This window comes from Theropithecus gelada, chromosome 13 (genome assembly GCF_003255815.1).
Source record: "Theropithecus gelada isolate Dixy chromosome 13, Tgel_1.0, whole genome shotgun sequence".
NCBI lineage: Eukaryota > Metazoa > Chordata > Mammalia > Primates > Cercopithecidae > Theropithecus > Theropithecus gelada.
The window spans coordinates 92,634,066-92,656,204 of record NC_037681.1 but is presented as its reverse complement, the minus strand read 5'-3'; the positions used below and the strand labels follow the sequence as shown (position 1 = coordinate 92,656,204).

The window sequence follows — 22,139 nt, the reverse complement described above, 5'->3', positions numbered from 1 at the left end:
AGGCTTATGGGGCAAAACCAAAGCTACACTCAGAGTAGAATTCGTTGTTTAATTATTTTATTATAAATAAAAGTTTGAAAAGAACTGGCTGAGAGTTTTATTCCGGAAACTAGAAGAGAAACAACAAACATCAAAATAAAGTAGATGAAAAAAATGAAGCAGTAGAGAGAAAAAAATAGGATTGATACAGAAAATCAAAACAAGTTTCTATTGATTTACCTTGACAATAAATATTTATTATGTGCCTATGTCTAGGTACTGCACAAGGTCACTGAGGATGTTGAGATGAACAAAATAGATGTGATTTTTCTACTTGTGAAATTCTTTTGAAAAGATTATTAAAAAATAGATACTTTTTAAGACTGGTGAAAAAAGGAGTAAAAAAGAATACAAATACGTAATTTTCTCAGTAAGGAAGTAGACATGTTTTAGTACATTTTCATGCTGCTGATAAAGACATACCTGAGACTGGGTAACTTTTAAAGAAAAGAGGTTGAATAAACTCACAGTTCCACATGGGATCATGGTGGAAGGTGAAGGGCACGTTTTACACAGCAGCAGGCAAGAGAGAGTGAGAATCAAGTGAAAGAGGAAATCCTTTATAAAACCATCAGATCTTATGAGACTTACTCACTACCACGAGAACAGTATGGGGGAAACTGCCCCCATGATTCAGTTATCTCCCACCAGGTCCCTCCCACAATATGTGGGAATTGTGGGAGCTACAGTTCAAGATAAGACTTGGGTAGGAACACAGCCAAACCATATCAAGATACAACTACTTATGTAGAGGGAGTTTTAAAAAATTTAATATCACATACATATTTATTTCAGTAAATTTGAAATTCTACATGAAATGACCACTAATATAAGTATAAATCACAAAAATGGCTCAAGAAAAGGCAGAAGATCTAAAAGACCAATAATCACAGAAGAAAGGGCAAAGGTAATAAAATACTTAACACCCCAAATACCTCAGGGCAGATGGTTTTATAAGTGAGATCTATCACATCTCCATAGGGCAAATACTTCTTATCTATACTTAGAGATGAAGTCCTTCCTGAGCAATTTTATGAGACTAATTTAACCCTGATACCAAAATCTGACAGAGACGGTGCCAACATATAGACCAATTTATAGAACTGTAAAAATCATAAATAAATTATTGAAAATTTCGGTGAAACAATGTATTAAAAAATAAAAATATCATGACTAAGCATTTCAGAAGTTCAAGTAGTAGATATCCATACATTTATATTAATAGCTAAAGAAAAAAATGATCATTTCAATAGATGCCAAAATATTATTTGGCAAAATTCAAATTTTGTCCTTTTTATATTATCCTAGTAAGTCATGAGAATAAGGAGAGTTTACTAAATAGACAAAAGTATCATAAAATCATTGAATATCATCCTTAATGATTAAACACTAGAAACACCACCAAAATCAAGAATAAGACAAAGATGCTTACCATCACGGCTATTATTTATCATTGTTCTGAAAGTTCTAGCCAAAATAATGAAAAAGTCCAGTAAAGAACTACATATAGTAAATTAAAAAGGAAAAATCGTCATTATTGTGGATGATGTGAATAAATGACATATCCAAGATAATCAGCCATTAAGTATGTAAACTGAGTTCTGTGAAGCATGTGGATTAAATTTATATTAAAAAAATGAAACTCTATAGGCTTCCTACATAGCAACAAAAACCTGTTAGAAAATTTTAATAAAATCCTTCAAAGAGCATGCTTAACTACAAAATAATTAGTAACAGATTTAAAAAGAAATGTATAAGACATATATAAAAATTAAATAATTTTCTTCAAAGATATAGAAGAATATTTGAATTAGTAAGTGAACAGACACAAGTTCTTGGATGAGTAGATTTAATTGTATAAAAATATCAATTATCCCCAAATTGCTCCATTAATTTAATTGAATTCCAAGGAGAAATCAATTCTATTTTTTTGTAAAAGAAGAAAATTACGAGGGAATTTATTCTATGAGCAATCAAAAAGTACCATAAAGCCACGGTATTGAAAATTGTATAATACAAGTACAGAAAAAGGTAAGTTGTTGAATGAAAGAGAATTCAAAGTGTAAGAATAGATGCACACATGTACAAATGGGAAGTAAATATGTAACCAAGTGGCAATCATAATAGGAGAGGGTATTTTTTAAATAAATAGGATCAGAATATTTGGATATTCATTTAAAAAAATGTACATAATAAATTGACACTGCATTCTAAAAATTCAAACTAATTAAGTAATTAAATATGAAACATCTTACTATAAAAGTATTGGAGAATATTTGCATAATATTTTCCATTTGAAATGGCTTTTTAAGCATAACTTAAAACCTAAAATTTATAACATAAAACATTGTCAGATTTTATTAAAATCTTCTCTCTAGCAAAAGATCTAAATAGATCTAGGAAGACATATTCAAAACTGGAAATAATATTTGAATATACTATACATACACCTTAACTAGTCATTAATATCCACAATATATAAATAACTTTTAGAAAATACTGATAACTCATAGAAAAATGGACAAAGATTATGAAGAGGAGGAATTCATAGAAATCAATGCTTAACTTCTCTAATAATCAAAGAAGTAAAAAATCAAATACAAATTTTTCAATTTGACAGAAATGATTGAGTGCAATTGTCCAGTATTGGTGTGGGTAAATTAATGCAAATCATTAAGGCAGATTAAGTTGGAAATGTCTATCCCTTTTACTCAACAATTCCTTTCCTGGGAACTTAACCTATAAAAATATTTACACAAGTGCCCCAAAGTAATATATAAGAATGTTTATTGCAGTATGGTTTGTAATAATGAAAAATTGGAAACACTCTAAAGGTTCATGAGTTGGGGGCTGATTAAATTAATTATGGTAAAATCAAGTGCCAAATCGTGCAAACGTGTACAAGGAGGGTGAGGAAATGAGAAGAAAAACTTGGCAGCAACATCAAACTCTTACTTTTGTAGCCCAGAGACCATAATCCACTTGGATAGCAGGAAATAACTTAGAGATCTTCTAGGTTTAACTCTTTCATTTGATAGACGAGGGATCTGATCCCTGACCAATGGTGTTCCATCTTCTACTTGAAGCCATTGGATGGAAACCCTGGTTGTGAAACTTCCTTCGTTATGTAGAGCAAATCTGTCTCTGAAACCTACTTGTCACAAGAGAGCAGCTAAGGAGACAGGGAATGATGGATGAGAGCCAGAGGAGGCAGAGTTCAATGTAACGTAAAACACTTTAGCATCACCTAAAGATCACAGGGTTGCCCCTGCACTGAAGGTGTGCTGGCAGGGTAGCTGCTGCGGAAGTACTGTAAGAAGGATGTTTGAAAAATGGGTTTGATTTGTTGACCACCAAGGTCACTTCCAGCCATCTCTCATGAGTCCATGATTTCACTCATTGGACCCAGTTTTGCCCTTTGGAGAAACACAGATTCAGTCTGGTCCCTATCCCCTTAAAACCCTTCAGATACTTGGAGATAACACTCCAGTTCACTTTTAGTGTTTCTTCACTAGCTCTACATCTCCAGTTCCTTCCTTCCTCCACACATACTTCTCATGTATTATGACTCCTTGATACTTCTTCCTGCAGTCCAACTTTCTTTGGTCACTTAAAAAAATATTCTTCAACTATGAAACCAAGAATTTATCAAGAATTCCAGCTGTGGTGTGACCAATGTAGGATATGGTGAGATTTTGACCTTCCTTAGTTGGGACACATAGTTCCTGTTTGTAAAGTCCTAAGCTACTTCGCTGACAGCCATTTTATACAGCTGGATCATGTTAGACTCGCAGAAGGGATGCTGTAAATTATTGTGAGGTTATGTGTGGCACAACTCTAGGGGGCTCTATTTACAACCCCTTGTAGATTTACATATTTCCTTCAGTAATTTTCCAGTAGATGGCAGTCAAGTTTCTGAGGAAGGGGTGGGGGGTGCCTTTTCTAAATCACACAAAGATCTTTCCTGGGCTGGCAGTGACCCTGGCTCATAATCAATTTAAAAATATTTTTTATATGAATGTAGTATCTTTATGGCAGACTCTCCAATATCCATCCCTCGTTTCTTCCTTCCTAAGAAAACCCAATTTTGCTCAGCTAGCTACCCTTCCCCCATGTGACTTCAGGGAAGGCTCCAGGCAGTAGATCTGAATTACTGTAAATCAGGGCTTCTGAGTCTTGAACTACTGACATTTTGGGATGGGAATTCTTTGTTGTGGGAGTTATTCTGCACATTGTAGGATGTTTAGCAGCATCCATGGCATCTCTGTCTATCCACTAAACGCCATAGCATACTCCCACCTTACCATTATGACAACCAAAAATGTCTCTAGGTTTTGTCAAATGTCCCCTGAGGGCAAAACTGCCCTGGTTGACAACTGCTAGCCTAGAGTATCTCAGAGAAGTAAAGCTTTCACACCCACAGCTGCTTTGCCTGTCTCCTTGTTATAGGAGATGACAAATTGCCTTATCGATCTTGAATCAGGTATTTTTGTTACTTGCAGCCAAAGGCATCCTCAACTAATGCAAGGAATTACTGCTAACTCATGTCTACCCTTCCTGTGCTTATACAATTTCTTTTTTTTTACGCCTGAAGGAAAACTCCACACTATCTCCATTCACTTTGTTGTTGTTATCTTTAATCCAAGTTCCAGTCTAGCAAAATACTTTAGAATCCTAATTTTGTCATCCAAATTATTAGCTATCCCTTGCAGTTTGGCATCATTTGTAATTGATGATAAGCATGTCATAAACACTTTTGTGTGAGCTGATTAAAAAACATTGTATCAATATTCTTTAGGTATAGTTGTTCAGCCAGTTACAAATCCACCTAATTAACCAGTAGCCAACTCACATTTCTCCATTTTATCTACTAAGATTTCAAAAGAAACTTCTTCAAATGGCTCACTGTAGTCAGGAAGAGCCATGCCTACAGTACTTCCTGATGCTTGACTCAAATAAGCAAGTAGAAACAGACTAGATCATTTGGCATGAGCTGTTTCTTGAGAACCCATGTTTATGCATGGTGATTTAGTGTGCAGGAACTGTCTACTCAGTAGTCCATTCTGGTATCTTATTGGTAAGAGATGTCACACTCATCAGTTTGCAATTTCCACATGCCATCCATCTCGCCTATGTGAAAAATATTCAACATTTGTCAATCTTCTGTTTTGTGGCCCGTCTCTAGTTCTCTATGACCTCAAAAACATTATCAACAATAGTTCAGTAATCACATTTGCAACGATATTTCGTGCTCTGAGAATTCATCCAAGACCTGAATTCATTTAAAGCCACCTCTTGTGTAAAATAATTTAAATAAAGGGGCCTATACACTTACTCAACCAAATACCACAGATGCAAAGGAGTGCCTGTTAAACACAGGGCTTATAAGCCTGGATTAGGAAACACCACAAAGAGTTATCAAACTCCACCTCGGCATCCAACACAAATAGCAGGATGATCAGCAAACTAAGGGGGAAAGAGAACCCTGGGAGAGCCCTATGCACACGAGAAGTGACTCTAATAAGAAAGAAAAACAGAGAGAACCAAGCTAAGCTGGTAACCTCCACTAGTTTGGGATACAGTTCGACCTCTTCCCTCTGACCAATCCCTTCTCTCTACTTAGTCCTGTAGTCTCCTATCAAAGACTTTATTGATATGGAACCCCGGGAATGAGCCTGCAGTGATGTCAGGACCCACTGAGTTGAGTGAGCATCTGTAGCAGATGTCAGCCTGGGGAGATGAGCTGAGACCAACAGAAATTACAATGTCAGCCTATAATCCCTGCACTTTAGGAGACCAAGGCAGGAGGATCACTTGAGCTCAGGAGTTCGAGACCAGCCTGGGCCACATGGCAAAAACCCATCTCTACAAAAAATTTAAAAATTAGCCAGGTGTGGTGGCACACACCTGTAGTTCTAGCTACTTGGGAGGCTTAAGTGGAAGGATCACCTGAGCTCTGGAGGTCGAGGCTGCAGTGAGCCATGATCACGCCACTGCACTCCAGCCTGGATGACAGAGAGACCCTGTCTCAAACAAACAAACAAACAAAAAAAAAAAAAAAAAAAAAAAGAAGAAGAAGAAGAAGAAAAAAAAGCAAGGAAGGAAAGAAGGGAATCCCAAAGGGACCACACTCTGGCCCTGGCTCTCCTTGACTGTGGGGAAATGGAGGAATCTGCATCACAGAGCCGCATTCTCCTCCAAGTTTAGCGTAGAGTCAGGGGAAGGATTTTGCAGGTTCAGGCTGATCAGGTTTCAGTGTCTCTGTCATCTAAATACTGAATATTGGCTATATATTGCCATGGAGGGATACTGGCCCCAATCCACACCAAGGGAATGCCATAGTGCCCACAGTCTGCTTTAGAGGGGAGATGGGTCTGCAATTCTTCTCATTCCCAGGCTGGATTCTCATTCCCCACCTGAAAAGTGGTTAAGAGGGCTGGAACCGGAATCAGACTTATTGGATTCAAATAATGGTTCTCCTAGTTATTAGCTATGGAACATTAGGCAAACCACTCAGTCTCACTGAGTTTTATTCTCCTGGAAAACAATATAGAACATGTGAAGGATGCTTGGTGCGATGTTAGCTACTGTTGCTCTTAAATCACCTGCTTCGGAAATCTCCTGGCAGAGGCTGTTGGCAGAAGAAAAAGCCAAGGCATTCTGAACTTGGTCCTCAAAAGAAAACATTGGTTCCTGGGGTTTATATAGTCTGATGAGGAGGGTTGAAGCTGAAACAGAGCCATGGTATCAAAGGTTCAAGTGATTTCCTTTGTTGCTGAAGGTGGGTTCTTGGATTCACTCTTGAGCAATGACCCTTCTGACTAAGCAAAGCAAAGGCAATGGATTTCCAAAGAGCTGAGTTTCTCCGCATAACAATGTTAACAGGTTATCATGAATGAGGGTGGTGGAGGTGGAGAGGGGTGGACAGAATTGCACTCTGTAGACAGATTTACTTCCTTTAAAGGAATGCCTCTTTCACAACAACTGGATTAGGTTGTCTTACTTGGTATCATACTGCTTGTTCTCAGAAAGTATTTCTATGTTACTCTTCAAGCATTTGGTCACAGATCTTGGAGGGGACCCGGAAGATGACAGAAAGCCTGTGCAGGCTTGGTCAACAGGGTTGCTGGAGGAAGGATGAAAATGAAAGGGTTTTGGCTGGGCTCAGACTATTAATAGGTCACAGAAGATGTTTTTCAAGACCTAACAATCTAGAATTTGGGAAATGTCTGGACTTGAAACTTTCTGTTCAGATATCTTTTAAGGGCCAAAGGGCAAGACTGTTTTCCCACGGATGGGGCTGGGGTTTTCTTGAAGGAAGCTGATTTTCCATTGTCAATCATGCTTATGGAGGGTTAATCATAGGGCTGAAAAATGAAAACTTAGAAGGTGGATCTTAGCATTAAGGCAGGGAAACTGCCTTCTGTCTGTAGGCCTTGGGATATGACTCAACTGGATCTTGCCTTGGCTGTCACACTGAAGGACAATTCCTTTGGCATGGCCTTAGTGACAAGTAGCACGCTGGGTCAGGGCATGCAGGTCAGCCTCTACTCTAGCAAGGCAGGCCGGAATCCAGGAAAAGAGGAAGGCAGCAGAGGGTCCCCATGAAGGATACTGGGCCCGTGGACTCTGAGGGAAGCCATTGATAATATTCAATGTAAACCCCTTGGGTGGTAATCCCGCCTGTCATAGCCTACCTTTCAGCCAGCTTGTGTTAAATTCTACATCCCAATCTCATTTCAGCAGAGGAATGGCAGGAGGGTGCTATTCCCACATTTGGGAAAGAGTTGGTACGAGGACAGCAGGAGTATCTAGAGGGAAGCTGATCTTGAGCCTACCAAAGGCAACACATTGAACATGCATTGTTCCAGAGCTAGGTGATGAGTGGGGTGGGAAGAACACAGGAGGCAATGGGTGAACACACCAATATTCCTGAGGAAGTCCAGAGTGGGCAAGGGACAGGAGCTCTGACTTCTGTGATTTGGGTATTAAAGGGAAGTGTGGCTTCGTAAGTTGGTAAAGCCTGGAATGTCACGGTATGCACCTGTGTCACCTTCTGGCTGCAAGGTTTTGTGCAAGCTACTTACCCTTCCAAGTCTCAGTTTCTCCATCTGGGAAATGGGGCTAATAATAGTGACTGCCTCATAGAATTTTTGTGAAGATTAAATAAGCCATGGTAATAACCCAATAGATAGTTATTTTGATATTATCATTACTAATCCCAAGAGTGCTGGAAAAGGGGAATTAGTGCACTAAGCAAAAAACTGTTATAACTAATTGCCAGAATTCACACGAGATGTATAGATAGGGCTGCTGTATAAAGAAGAAGAGTTCTTAGCTCATCACTGACTCAGACATGAGAAGAAAATCCCACTGGAAGCTTTCAGGCTGCCTCGTCCTCTGCAAACCCGTAGGACTGAGTCCTGCAGCAGCATCTCAAGGCTTTGTATCTCACCTTCCCTAGAGAAACACTGGCAGAAATCCATTCGCAGAAGCCCAGAGATGATTCAGATGAGAGGCTGACCCAGCAAACTCTGCTGGAAATGGGTGCCCAGGATTTAGTACTAAGCTGCCTTGACCCATTCTCCTCCAACTTGACTTTAGTAGAGACAAAAGAACAATATTTTTTACTGTAATTCCATCTGCATTCCTCAGTAGACAATCACACCTGTGCCACTTGACCCTGAGCGTCATGCTGACCTGGAAGCCCTTCGTCGCCCTTCCTGCCTGCTCACCTTCAGCTCTTTCCAACCAGGTGGCCTGTGGAATTCCTTTGGGTATCCTGGCTCCTGCCATGTGGCCCTGCTTGCTGTCCTGGAGCTATTCCCTCCCCAGCCACCCTGGCTTCCTTCACAGGGGGACTGCGTTCTGCAAGTTTCTGCACACCTGCACCCCCAAACAGTCTGAGAAAAGTGCCCCTCCTCGGTACTCCGTGAATACATTAGGCTTACTTTTATCATATCATTCCAAACAATCACTGACTTTCAGGTCTTTTCTCCCACTGGAACATACACTGTTCGGGAGGAATGGACCATGTCTTCTACCTTCATTTATTCCTATTTCTAACTCGGTATTTAGACTTCTTTAAACATGTGTTAAATAAATTCATGAGTAAGTGAAATGAACTCAAATATACAGAAGTTGAAATAGAAAATGTATTCATTCACAAATTCATTCAAGCATTGACTGAGCACCTACTGTCTGCCAGACACCCCTCCAGGCACTGTAGACACAGCGGTAAACAATAGACCCAGTCCCTGCCTGGCGCACGCGCATCCCAGTGTGGGGGACAGGAGGAAAATGAGCATATGGCAAGATCTCAGTTGGCAATGTGTGTTTTGAAAAAAATAAAGCAAGGAAAGATGAGGCAAGCTATAATTATTGCACTGAGCATTTTTAAGACTTTTTAAAAGTAAAAATGTTGTAAATATTCAATAAAAGTACAAGAAAAAAGGGAAAAAACAGCTCAATTATTAATACATTTTGAAAGCAAATAATGGGGTTTATAATTCTGGATTAAATTTTTTAAAATGTCTGAAATGATCGGAAAGATAGAAGAAGCAAAAAAGTTAAATTATTCAATCTTTCATAAAAGGACTACAAAGTTGTTATTTGGTCTTTGTTTTTTAAAGTTATTTAATTTCTTTATGCACATACACAGATAATTTTACATAAAGAAATAAAGGTTTCTTTTGGTTTCATTTAGCATCTTGTCTCCCTTTTCTTCTCCCCTCCTTCTTTAATAGCAAGTGAACTCATGGTAGTGAACTAGTATATAAAGGGAATCCAGTATGTTACCTTCCATATTCTTCTCCATGCTGAGGTGATCATTTGCATTGCACGTACACGTGTGCAGACACACACACACACACACACACACACAAAAAAATGCATAATGAGTTTTCTGTTGTTTTTTGTAAAAATATAAAGAGGGAATATTATATACTTTTTTCTACACCTTGTTCAATAAAACCTCAGGTAAATCCCTCTAGAGTGAAAGGTAAATTTCTAGTCTCGTTTTTAAAAAAACAGCTATATAATATTCCATGGTATGGGTGAACCATATTTTCTCAGCCATCTCCTTATTTATAGGCATTAATTTTACTTCCAGGTTTTAATTTTGTTGCCACAATAACAACGCTGCAATAAATGTCTTTAAATATATACCCTTATATACTAGTGCTCTTAATGTTATGGCTAGATTCCCAGAAGTGAAATTATTAGGTTATAGGCATATATATGTAAATTTTATAGGCACTTGCAGATTGCTTTTCATAAAACCATAACATTTCACATTGCCACCAACAATGTTAGAGTTATTTGCCTCTATGTCTTCTCTAGAAATAGGTGTTGTTGAATAAAGTGACATTTCGTTATTACTTGCATCTGTATTTCTCTATTTACTAGTGATTTAGGTTTTGTTCTTGGGTTTTGTAATTTGCTGAATATAATTTTTAAGTAAACTCATAATTTCTTTTTTTTTTTTTTTTTTTGCATCTATCTTCACAAAACTAGCTGGGAAGTGCTTACTCATTTTTCTATTCTTTGGAAGAGTTTGTGTAACATTGATGTTATTTCTTCCTTAAATGTTTAGTGAAAACTCCTGGACTAGAGATTTCTTTGTTGGAAGGTTTCAAATCATAGATTCAATGTTTAAAACACATGTAGTATGTATACAGTGTATATGTAGTAGAACATTCGGATGTTCTGTTTCTTCTTATGTCCTCTTTGGTCAGTTAGATTATCTAGCAAATTGTTCAAGTGAATTTATTTTTTGGCATAAAGTTTGTCATAATATGATTTTATTATCTTTCCAATGCCATTAAGATTTGTGCCCAGACTCCCCTTAAAGGGGTTATGGTGAAGCTGTAATAAAGTATCCTTTTAATTACTGAATTAAGAGTTTCATGCTCTACTGACTGAACTAGCCGGGTAGCCTAATTACTGAGTTAATAATTTGTATTCCTCACTTTTTTCTAAATAAGCTTTGGTAGAGACTTCCTCATTTTTACTGGACTTTCAGAGAATAAACTCTTATTTATTTTCTCTATTGCATGTTTACTTTCTCTTTCATTGGTTTCTGCTCTCATCTTTATACTTCTTTCCTTTTACCCTTTATGTATTTAATTTTTGTTTCTTTTTCTATATTCTTAAGATGGATTTAATGTTCAGCTTTTCTTTTTAAATATATGCATTAAAACTGTCCATTTCCCTGGCACGTGTATACCTATGTAACCAAGCTGCACGTGTTGCACATGTATCCCAGAACTTGAAGTATAATAATAAAAAAAACCTTAAAAAAACCTGTCCATTTCCCTTAAAGCATGATTTTAGCTGCATTTCACAAATTGCGATGTACTGTATCTTCATTATACAGTTAATTTTTTTTCTAATTTTTGTTGTTACTCTCTTTTGGTCCATGAGTTATTTAGATACATATATTTTAATTTCCCAACATTTAGGGTTTTTCCTACTTTTCTTTTTGTTATTGGTTTTTTAACCTTATTATGATCAAGCACATGATCTATTTTATTCTATTTTCATAAATTCATTGAGGCCTTCTTTATGGCCCAGCATTTTTGGAAAATATTCCATATGATCCTTTAAAAATTTGGCTTTTGAAATTCTTTGATACAGTGAATGCCACTATTAATTAGGTCACGGTTGTTAATCACATTTTTTCAAATTTTCTAAAATCTTACTGATTTTTATCTTCTTGTTCCATCAGTTACCAACAGAGATGTGTTAAAATTTCCAACTCATAGTTGGAATTGTTTTTTTCTCTTTGTGGTTTAGTCCATTCCTCTCTTATATATTTTGAGGCTAATTATTAGATGTTCACAAATTTAGAATTCTTATGTCTCACTGCTTCATTGACACTTAATTATTGTGAAATGTCTGTCTAGTAATTTTTTTGCCTTGAAATCTATTTTCTTCCTGTTATTAAAATAGGTACACCAACTTTCTTTTAGTTAACTTGCATGGTATATCATTTTCCATCCTTTTACTTTCAATATTCTTTTGTTCTTGTTTTAAGGTCTCTCTCTTATAAGAACCTTATTGTTGTTGCTGCTGCCATTGTTTTAATTTAGTCTTACAATCTTTGACTTTTGATTAAAGGTTTTAGTTTACTTACATCTAATCTAATATATTGGGATATGTATCTATCATATTACTGTTTGTTTTTTATTCAAACCAATTGTTCTGCTTTTATTTACTTAACTTTATTGCCTTCTCTTGCATTAAACAAGTATCTTCTAAGACTCCATTTTCTCTTTTTTTTTTTTTTTTGCCTATTTGGTACACATTCTTTTATTATTATTTTAATAGACAGAAAATCAGCAAGGATATAGAAGATTACCACATACATTAACACTAGAGATTATCATAAATATTATTGATCGATTTCAGGCAATGTAAGGGCCCTAAAGGCCTCCCATCCTGGTTTTGTCTTATTGTTCCCATGTGTTTTAATTTCACATATGTTTTGTACTCCACAAGACCTTATTATTACTGTTATGTAGAGTCAATATTTACTTAGATCAATCCAACTATTTACTTCCCTGAAGATAATTTGTCTTTCTATCCTGGATCTTTTAAGATTTTTTCTTCCTTTGGTTTTCATTCTTAGCAGCTTTACTATGAAGTGCATAAGTGTGTTTTTTCCTTGCAGTTATCATTCTTAGAGTTCATAGTGATTATTGACTTATTAGTTTTCTTAAAACATTGCTTCTGCTCCATCTCTTTCTCCTCTCCTTCTGGGTCTCTAATTACATGCATGTTATGTCTTTTCACTAGATTCCATATGTCTCTTATGCTCTTTTCTGCATTTTCTATCTTTTTTTTTTCTCTTCATGATTCAATCCAGACGTTTCCACTCATACATCTTTCAGTATAGTAATCCTCTTTTCAGCTTGGCTCAATCTACTTGTAAAGATATCGATTGAGTTTTAAATTTCAGTTATCGTGCTTTTCCACTAACAGGGTTTTTAATGTATGTAAGTGTAATAACTAAAACATAAAGGGGGAAGGGTAAAGGGGCCTATATAGTGGTAATGTTTCTACATTCCACTCAAAATGCTAAAATATTGATTTTAAGAACACTGAAATGTTAAGCATGTTTTTTGTAACCCTATAGCAACCACTAAAGGAACAGTACAAAAATATGTTCAAAATATGATAAGTACATTAGAGTAATTTTAAAAGTTCAAATAACTCAGAAGAAGGCAGGAAAGAAAAGCAGAAGAACAAAAATGAGAGAAGAAACACAACAAGTAAATGTTAAATCCCAATATATTAGTAATTAAGCTAAATGTAAGTGGTCTAAATGCACCAATGAAATCACAGAGCTTGGAGAACCATCCCACTAACCCGACCACCGCTGGCCTTCGCAGGACACCATGAACCATACGGTCCAAACCTTCTTCTCTCCTGTCAACAGCGGCCAGCCCCCCAACTATGAGATTCTCAAGGAAGAGCACGAGGTGGCTATGCTGGGGGCGCCCCACAACCCTGCTCCCCCGACGTCCACCGTGATCCACATCCGCAGCGAGACCTCCGTGCCCGACCATGTCGTCTGGTCCCTGTTCAACACCCTCTTCATGAACCCCTGCTGCCTGGGCTTCATAGCGTTCGCCTACTCCGTGAAGTCTAGGGACAGGAAGATGGTTGGCGACCTGACTGGGGCCCAGGCCTATGCCTCCACCGCCAAGTGCCTGAACATCTGGGCCCTGATTTTGCGCATCCTTATGACCATTCTGCTCATTGTCGTCCCAGTATTGATCTTCCAAGCCCATCAATAGGTCAGGAGACATCATTCAGGCCAGGAGCTCTGCCCATAACCTGTGTCCCACGTGCTCCACCTTCCATTCCTCGCCCTGCCCCCAGAGCCGAGTTCTGTATCAGCCCTTTATCCTCACACACTTTTCTACAATGGCATTCAATAAAGTGTACATGTTTCTGGTGCTAAAAAAAAAAAAAAGAAATCATAGAGCTTGTAAAAATGGACTAAAAAGCATATGCCATCTACAAAATATTTACTTCAAGGATAATAATGTAAGTAGGTTAAAAATAGAAAGATGAAAAAGATACACCATTCAAACGTCAATCAAAAGACAGTTGAAATGGCTTTAATAATATCAGATATAGGAGGCTTCCGAGCAAAGAAAGTTACCAGGGCATTATATAATGATTAATGTTCTACTAACCAAGAAGACATACCAATCCTAAGTTTATACACATTTAACATCATAGTTTCAAAATATATGAAGTAAAAACTAATGTAACTACAAGGAGAAATAGATAAATCCAAAATTATAGTTAGAGACATTGACATTTTTCTCTGAGAAATTGATAGAATTTGTAGATAGAAAAACCAGTAAGGATATAGAAAGACTGAGCGAGATCATCAACTGACTACATTCAATTAACATTTATGGGACACTCATTGAACAACAGCAGAGTTCACATTCTTTTCAAGTGCTCATGGACTATTTGCCAACATAGACCTATCATGAGTCAGGTAATAAAGCTTAATTAATTTAATGAGTTAAAATTATGCAAAGTATGTTGTTTGGCAATATGGAATTAACTAGAAGTCAGTATTAGAAAGATAAATGGAAAATTTCCAAATACATAGAAATTAATGTACTTCTAACTAATGTATGGGTAAAGAAAGAGTCTCAAGGGATATTAAAAAATATTTTGAAACAAACAAAATAAAAATATAATCTAAAAATTTAGAATGCAGCTAAAGAAATGTTTAGAGGGAAATCAATTGTCTCATATTCCTATATTACAAAAGAAGAAAGATTTCAAATCAATAATCTAAATTTATACATTTAAGAAACTAAAAAATTAGGAGCAAAATAAGCTTAGTACAAGCAGAAATAAGGACATAATAAAGATAAGAGCAGGCATCAATGAGATTTAAAATAAAAAAGTCAAACAAGCCAAACCTGATTCTTATTTCCCTGTAGTGTGTGCTGACTTGATCAGAGGAGTAAAGGAAAAGAATCTCAAAGTGAAAGGACCAGTTTGAATGCCTACCAAGACTTTGAGAATCACAACAAGAAAAACTCCTTGTGGTGAAGGTTCTAAGACATGGGATCGTTTCCAGATGAGATTCCACAAGCGACTCATTGACTTGCACAGTCCTTCTGAGATTGTTAAGCAGATTACTTCCATTAGTATTGAGCCAGGAGTTGAGGTGGAAGTCACCATTGCAGATGCTTAAGTCAACTATTTTAATAAATTGATTACCAGTTGTTAAAATAAAATAAAATAAAATATCAATAAAAGGCCAGGTGCAGTGGCTCATTCCTGTAATCCCAGCACTTTTGGAGGCCGAGGTGGGCAGATCACGTGAGCTCAGGATTTTGAGACCATCCTGGGCAACATGGTGAAACCCTGTCTCTACTAAAATACAAAAAATTAGCCAGATGTGGTGTCACTCATCTGGAGTCCCAGTTACTCAGGAGGCTGAGCCACAAGAATCGCTTGAGCCTGGGAGGCAGGCAGAGGTTGCAGTGAGCTGAGGTCAGGCCATTGCACTCTAGCTTGGGCTACAGAGTGAGACTCCATCTCAAAAAAAAATTCAATTAAAATGATAAAATTAATGTTGCCAGCAAGACCTACAGAAAAAAAGAAGGAATATCCAAATTACCAATATCAGTGCTGAAAGGGTATAACACTACAGAACTTGCAGTCATTAAAAGGATAATAAGGAAATAAACAACTCTAAATACGTAATTCCATAACTTTAATGAAATGAACAAAATCCTTGAAAAATAAAAAATGCCAAAATTCAACCAAGATTAAGTCGATAATCTGAAGAGTTCTATAACTATTAAATAAATTGAGTTTAGTTAAAAAACATCTCAAAAGGAAGTCTCCAGCCCTAAATCATTTCACTAATGAATTTTAAACATTTAAAGAAGAAATAACATATATATAATTCAGTATAGATAACATATATATTGAATTACATGAATATATAATTGAATATATAACATGTTATATATATTGAATTTTATAATTATAAATTTATATAATTTACACTGAGTTATGTAATAATAATATATATGTAATTTTGATAGCTTTGGGGGTACAAGTGGTTTTTGGTTACACGGATGAATTATATGGTGATAAATTCTGAGATTTTAGTGCACCCATCACCCAAGCAGTGTACATTGTACCCAATATATGGTTTTTTATCCCATACTCCTCTCACACCCTCCCTCTTCTGAGTCTCTAAAACCCATTATATCATTGTGTATGCCTTTGCATACTCATAGGTTAGCTCCCACTTACAAGTGAGAGCATAGGCTATTTGGTTTTCCATTCCTGAGTTACTTCACTTAGGATAAGGGCCTCCAACTCCATCTAAGTTGTTGCAAAAAACATTATTTTGTTCCTTTTTATGGCTGAGTAGAATTCCATGGTGTATATATACCACATTTTCTTTATCCACTCATCTGTCAGTGGGCACTTAGGTTGGTTCCATATCTTTGCAATTGTTAATTGTGCTGCAATAAACATACATGTGCATGTGTCTTTTTCACATAATGACTTCCTTTCCTTTGGGTAGATACACAGTAGTGGGACTGCTGTATCAACTAGTATATCTACTTTTAGTTCTTTAAGGAATCTCCATGTTGTTTTCTGTAGAGGCTGTACTAATTTACATTTCCACCAGCAGCATATAAGCATCCCCCTTTCACCACATTCATGCCAACATCTATTGTTTTTTGACTTTTTAATAACGGACATTCTTGCAGGAGGAAGGCGATATCTCATTGTGGCTTTAATTTGCATTTCCCTGGTGATTAGGGATGTTGAGCATTTTTTCATATGTTTATTGGCCATTTATGTATTTTCTTTTGAGAAAAGTCTATTCATGTAATTGATCCACTTTTTGAAAGATTTTTTTTTTTTCTTGCTGATTTAAGTTCTGTGAAGATTCTGGATACTAGCCCTCTGTCAGATGCACAGTGTGCAAATATTTTTCATCCATTCTGTGGGTTCTCTGTTTACTCTGCTGATTATTTCTTTTGCTGTGCAGAAGCTTTTTAGTTTAATCAGGTCCCATTTATTTATTTTTGTTGGTGTTGCATTTGCTTTGGGATTTTAGTTGTGAATTCTTTGCCTAGACCAATGTCCAGGAGAGTTTTTCCACAATTATCTTCTAGAATTTTTATGGTTTCAGGTCTCAGATTTAAGTCTTTGATCCATCTTGATTTGAATTTTGAATAGGGCAAGAGATAGGGATCCAATTTAATTCTTATGCATGTGGCTAGCTAGTTTTCCCAGCACCATTTGTCCTTTCCCCCAATTTATGATTTTGTATGCTTTGTTGAAGATCAGTTGGTTGTAAGTATTTGGCTTTATTTCTGGGTTTTTATTATGTTCCATTAATCTGTGTGCCTGCTTTTATAGCAGTACCATGCTGTTTTGGTAACTGTTGCCTTATAGTATAACTTGAAGTCTGGTAATGTAATGCCTCCAGATTCATTCTTTTTGGTTAAGATTGCTTTGGTTATTTGGGTTCTTGTTTGGTTCCATATAAATTTTAGGATTGTTTTTTCTAATTCTGTGAAAAAATGACATTGGTATTTTGATACGAATTGCATTGAATCTGTAGATTGCTTTGGGCAGTATGGTCATTTTCACAATATTGATTCTTCCATCCATGAGCATGGGATGTGTCTCCATTTCCTTGTGTCATCTATGATTTCTTTCAGCAGTGTTTTGTAGCTCTCCTTATAAAGATCTTTCACTTCCTTGGTTAAGAATATTCTAGGTGCATATATATACCTAGGAATATACATATATATATATATACACACACACACACGTATGTATGTATATTTTGCAGCTGTTGTAAAAAGGATTGAGTTCTTGATCTGATTCTCAGCTTTGTTGTTGTTGCTATATGCCAGTGTTATTGATTTGTGTACATTGATTTTGTAACCTGAGACTTTACTGAATTCTTTTATCAAATCTAGGAATCTTTTGGAGGAGTCTTCAGGGTTTTCTGGGTATACAATCATATCATCAGTGAACAGTGACAGTTTGACTCTCTCTTTTCCAATGTGGATACCTTTTATTTCTTTATCTTGTGTAATTGCTCTGGCTAGGACTTCCAGTACTATGTTGAATAGAAGTGGTAAAAGTGAGTATCCTTGTCTTGCTCCCGTTCTCATGGGGAATGCTTTCAGCTTTTCCTCATTCAGTATGATGATGGCTGTGGGTTTGTCATATATGGCTTTTATGAATATGAGTCCCTTCTATACCTAGTTTGTTGAGGGTTTTTATCATAAAGGGATGCCAGATTTTATAGAGTGCTTTTTCTGCATCTATTGAGATTATCATATGGCTTTTGTTTTTAATTCTGTTTATGTGATGTATCACATTTATTGACTCATGTATGTTAAACCATCCCTGCATCCCTGGAATGAAACCCACTTGATCATGATGTATTCTCCTTTCGATGTGCTGTTAGATTTTGTTAGCTAGTATTTTGTTGAGGATTTTTGCATCTATGTTCATCAGATATACTGGCCTGTGGTCTTCTTTATTTTTTGGTATGTCCTTTCCTGGTTTTGGTATCAGGGTGTTACTGTCTTCATAGAATGATGTAGGGAGAATTCCTTCTTTCTCAATCTTTTGGAACAGTTTCAGTAGGATTGGTACCAATTCTTCTTTGAATATCTGGCAAAATTCAGCTGTGAATTCATCTGGTTCTGGGATTTTTTGTTGGCATTTTTTTCTTTACTACTGGATTCAATCTTTCTGCTTGTTATTAGTCTGTTAGGGTTTCTATTTCTTCCTGGTTTAATCTAGGAGGGTTGTATTTTTCTAGGAATTTATCCATTTCCCCTAGGTTTTCTAGTTTGTTTGCGTAGAGGTGTTCATAGTAGTCTCAAATGATCTTTTGTGATTCTCTGATGTCAGGTGTAATGTCTCCAGTTTCATTTCTAATTGAGCTTATTTGACTCTTCTCTCTTCACTAACCTAACAGTCTATGAATTTTGTTTATCTTTTCAAAAAAAACAAGTTTCTTGTTTCAGTGATCCTTTGTACTTTTTTGTTTCAATTTCATTTAGCTCTGTTCTGATTTTTGTTATTTCTCCTGCTAGATTTGGGTTTAGTTTGTTCTTGTTTCTCTACTTCTTTGAGGTGTGACATTAGGTTGTCAATTTGTGATCATCCAGACCTTTTGATGTAGGTGTTTAGTGCTATAAGCTTTCCTCTTAGCACTGCTTTTGCTGTATCCTAGAGGTTTTGATAACTTGTATCACTATTATCATTCTTTTCAAATAATTTTTAAATTTCTGCCTTGATTTCATTGTTAATCCAAAACTCATTCAAGAGCAGATTGTTTAATTTCCATGTATTTGTATAGTTTTGGGGGTCCCTTTTGGAGTTGGCTTCTTGTTGTATTCCACTGTGGTCTGAGAAGATACTTGATATGATTTCAATTTTTAAAAATTTATTGAGGCTTGTTTTGTGGCCTAATATATGGTCTATCTTGGAGAATGTTCCATGTGCTGATGGGAAGAATATATATTCTGCAGTTACTGGGTAGAATGCCCTGTAAATATCTGTTAGGTACATTTGTTGTAAGGTGTTGTTTAACCCATTGTTTCTTTGTTGACTTTCTGTCTTGATGATCTGTCTAGTGCTGTCAGTGGAGTATTGAAGTCCCCTACTATTGTTATGTTGCTGTCTATCTCACTTCTTAGGTCTAGTAATAATTGGTTTATGAATCTGGGAACTTCATAGTGAGGTGCACGTATATTTAGTGAGTCTCTTGAAGACAGCAGATACTTAGTTTGTGATTCTTTATCCATTCTATCAATCTGTATCTTTTAAGTGGAGCACTTAGGCTCTTTATATTCAGTGTTAATATTGATATGTGAGATATTGTTCTGTTCATCATGTTAATGTTACCGAGATACTTTGTTTTTCTTATTGTGTTATAGAAGTAACACTAATTTTAAACAATTTCAAAAAAATTAGAAGAGAAGATGTTTTCCAACTTATTTTATGAGGTTAGCAGTACCATGATACTAAAGCCAAAAAACAAAAATGAAAAAAGAAAACTATAGGTCAATATTTTTCATCAACATAGAAGCAAAAATATTTAACAAAATATTAGCAAACTGAGTCCAATAAAGTATAACAAGGATAATACATCATGATCAAATGAGCTTTATCTCAGGGAATGCAGATTGATTCAATACTATTTGAAAATTAAGTAATATAATCTTCCATATTAACAGTCTAAATAAGAAAAATCATATGATTACATTAATTGATGCAGACAAACCATTTGATAGAATTCAACATCCTTTCATGATAAAAACTCCACAAAGTAGGCATAGAAGTGGACTTTCTCAGTATGTTAAAGGGCGTCTACAAAAAGTTTACAGCCAAAATCACACCTAATGCTAAATGATGGAATGTTTTTCCCTTTGTCACCTTTCCTTGCACTAGGCAAGAAGATTCAGTCTCATCACTCCTACTCTATATTGCATTAGAAATATAATATGTCAATAAAAAGAGATAAAAGTCATAGAGATTGAAAAGGAGGAAATAAAAGTCTCTCTATTCACAGATGACATAGAAAATTCCAAGAAATCTGAAGAAAATCTCCTAGAACTAATAGGTGAGTTAGCAAGAACGGAAGATATAAGGTAAACACAATTATTCATATATTTCATATATATTAGCAGCAAATATAAACTTTTAGAACTAGAAGTTTTAAAAATACTATTTACAATAGCTCCAAAACATATTGCAGTATAAATCTTACCAAACATACATAGAATCTGAAAACTATAAAACTCTGATGAAAGAAATAAAAATAGACCTTAGAAAATAAAGAGGCATACTATATTCATAGACTGGGAGTCTTGACAAATTAGATTTTATTTTCCCCAAATTAATTTATAGACTTAATGCAATTCCAGTCAAAGTCCCACCAAGATATTTTTGTAGATATACACAGGCTAGTTCTAAAACTTTTTATGAACTTCATACTATATACAAAATTTAACTAAAAATTGATCAAAGACCTAAGAGGTAAAGCTATAAAACTTTTAGAAGAAAACATAGCAGTATATTTTTATGACCTTGCATTTGACAAGAGTCTTAGCTGTGACACCAAAAGCATAAGCAACAAAAGAAAAAAAACCATATTATTTGAACTCAGCGAAATTAAAACCTTAAAGTGTACAATTCATTGGTATTTAGTACTTTCCCAAAGTTGTACAGCCATCACCACTATCGCCTTCCAGAACTCCATAACCATTTTTTGTTTTTGTTTTTTTGAGATGGGCTCTCATGATGTTGTCCAGGATGGTCTCAAACTCCTGGGCTCAAGCAATATTCTCACCTCATTCTCCCAAGTAACTGGGATTATAGAAACACATCACTGTGCAGCAGAACATTTTTATCACCCAAAAATAAAGCACTGTACACATTAAGCAATCATTCCCCATTCGCCTCTCCTCTCTGGCAACCACTAATCTGATTTCGGTTTCTATGGATTTGCCCATTTTGCATATTTCATATAAATGCATTTATACAATGTATGGCTTATGTATCTGGCTTAGCATAATCTTTTCAAGGTTTATTCATATTGTAGCATGTATCAGCATTTCATTTCTTTTAATGCCTGAGTAATATACCATTGTATGTATATACCATATTTTGTTGATTCATTTTTCAGTCAATGGACATGTGGACTGTTTCCACCTTTGACTATTGTGAGTAATGTTGCCTGGAAACTTTGCGTACAATTTTGTTGTTGTTGTTGGAACCTTTGTTTTCAATTCTTTTGGAGATATATATATATAGAAGCAGAATTGCTGGGTCACATGGTAACTCCATATTTAACTTGTTGAAGAACTGTCAAACTGTTTCTAAAGTGGCTATATCAGTTTACATTTCTACCAGTAGTAAATGAAGATTCTTATTTCTTCCCATCCTCACCAACACTTGTTATTGTAGGACATTTTAATTATAGATATTCCAGTGGGTGTGAAGTGATATCACATCATGGTTTCAATTTGTCTTTCCCTAGTGACTAGTAA

General features: G+C 35.8%; 1 pseudogene across 1 annotated transcript; it reads left to right on the top strand.

Moving 5' to 3' along the window:
- The first annotated feature begins 13,393 nt into the window (after positions 1-13,393).
- On the top strand, positions 13,394-14,003 carry LOC112605356 (annotated as a pseudogene). Its single transcript, XR_003115394.1, has one exon. The product of XR_003115394.1 is annotated as an interferon-induced transmembrane protein 3 pseudogene (transcript).
- Positions 14,004-22,139: the final 8,136 nt, after the last annotated feature.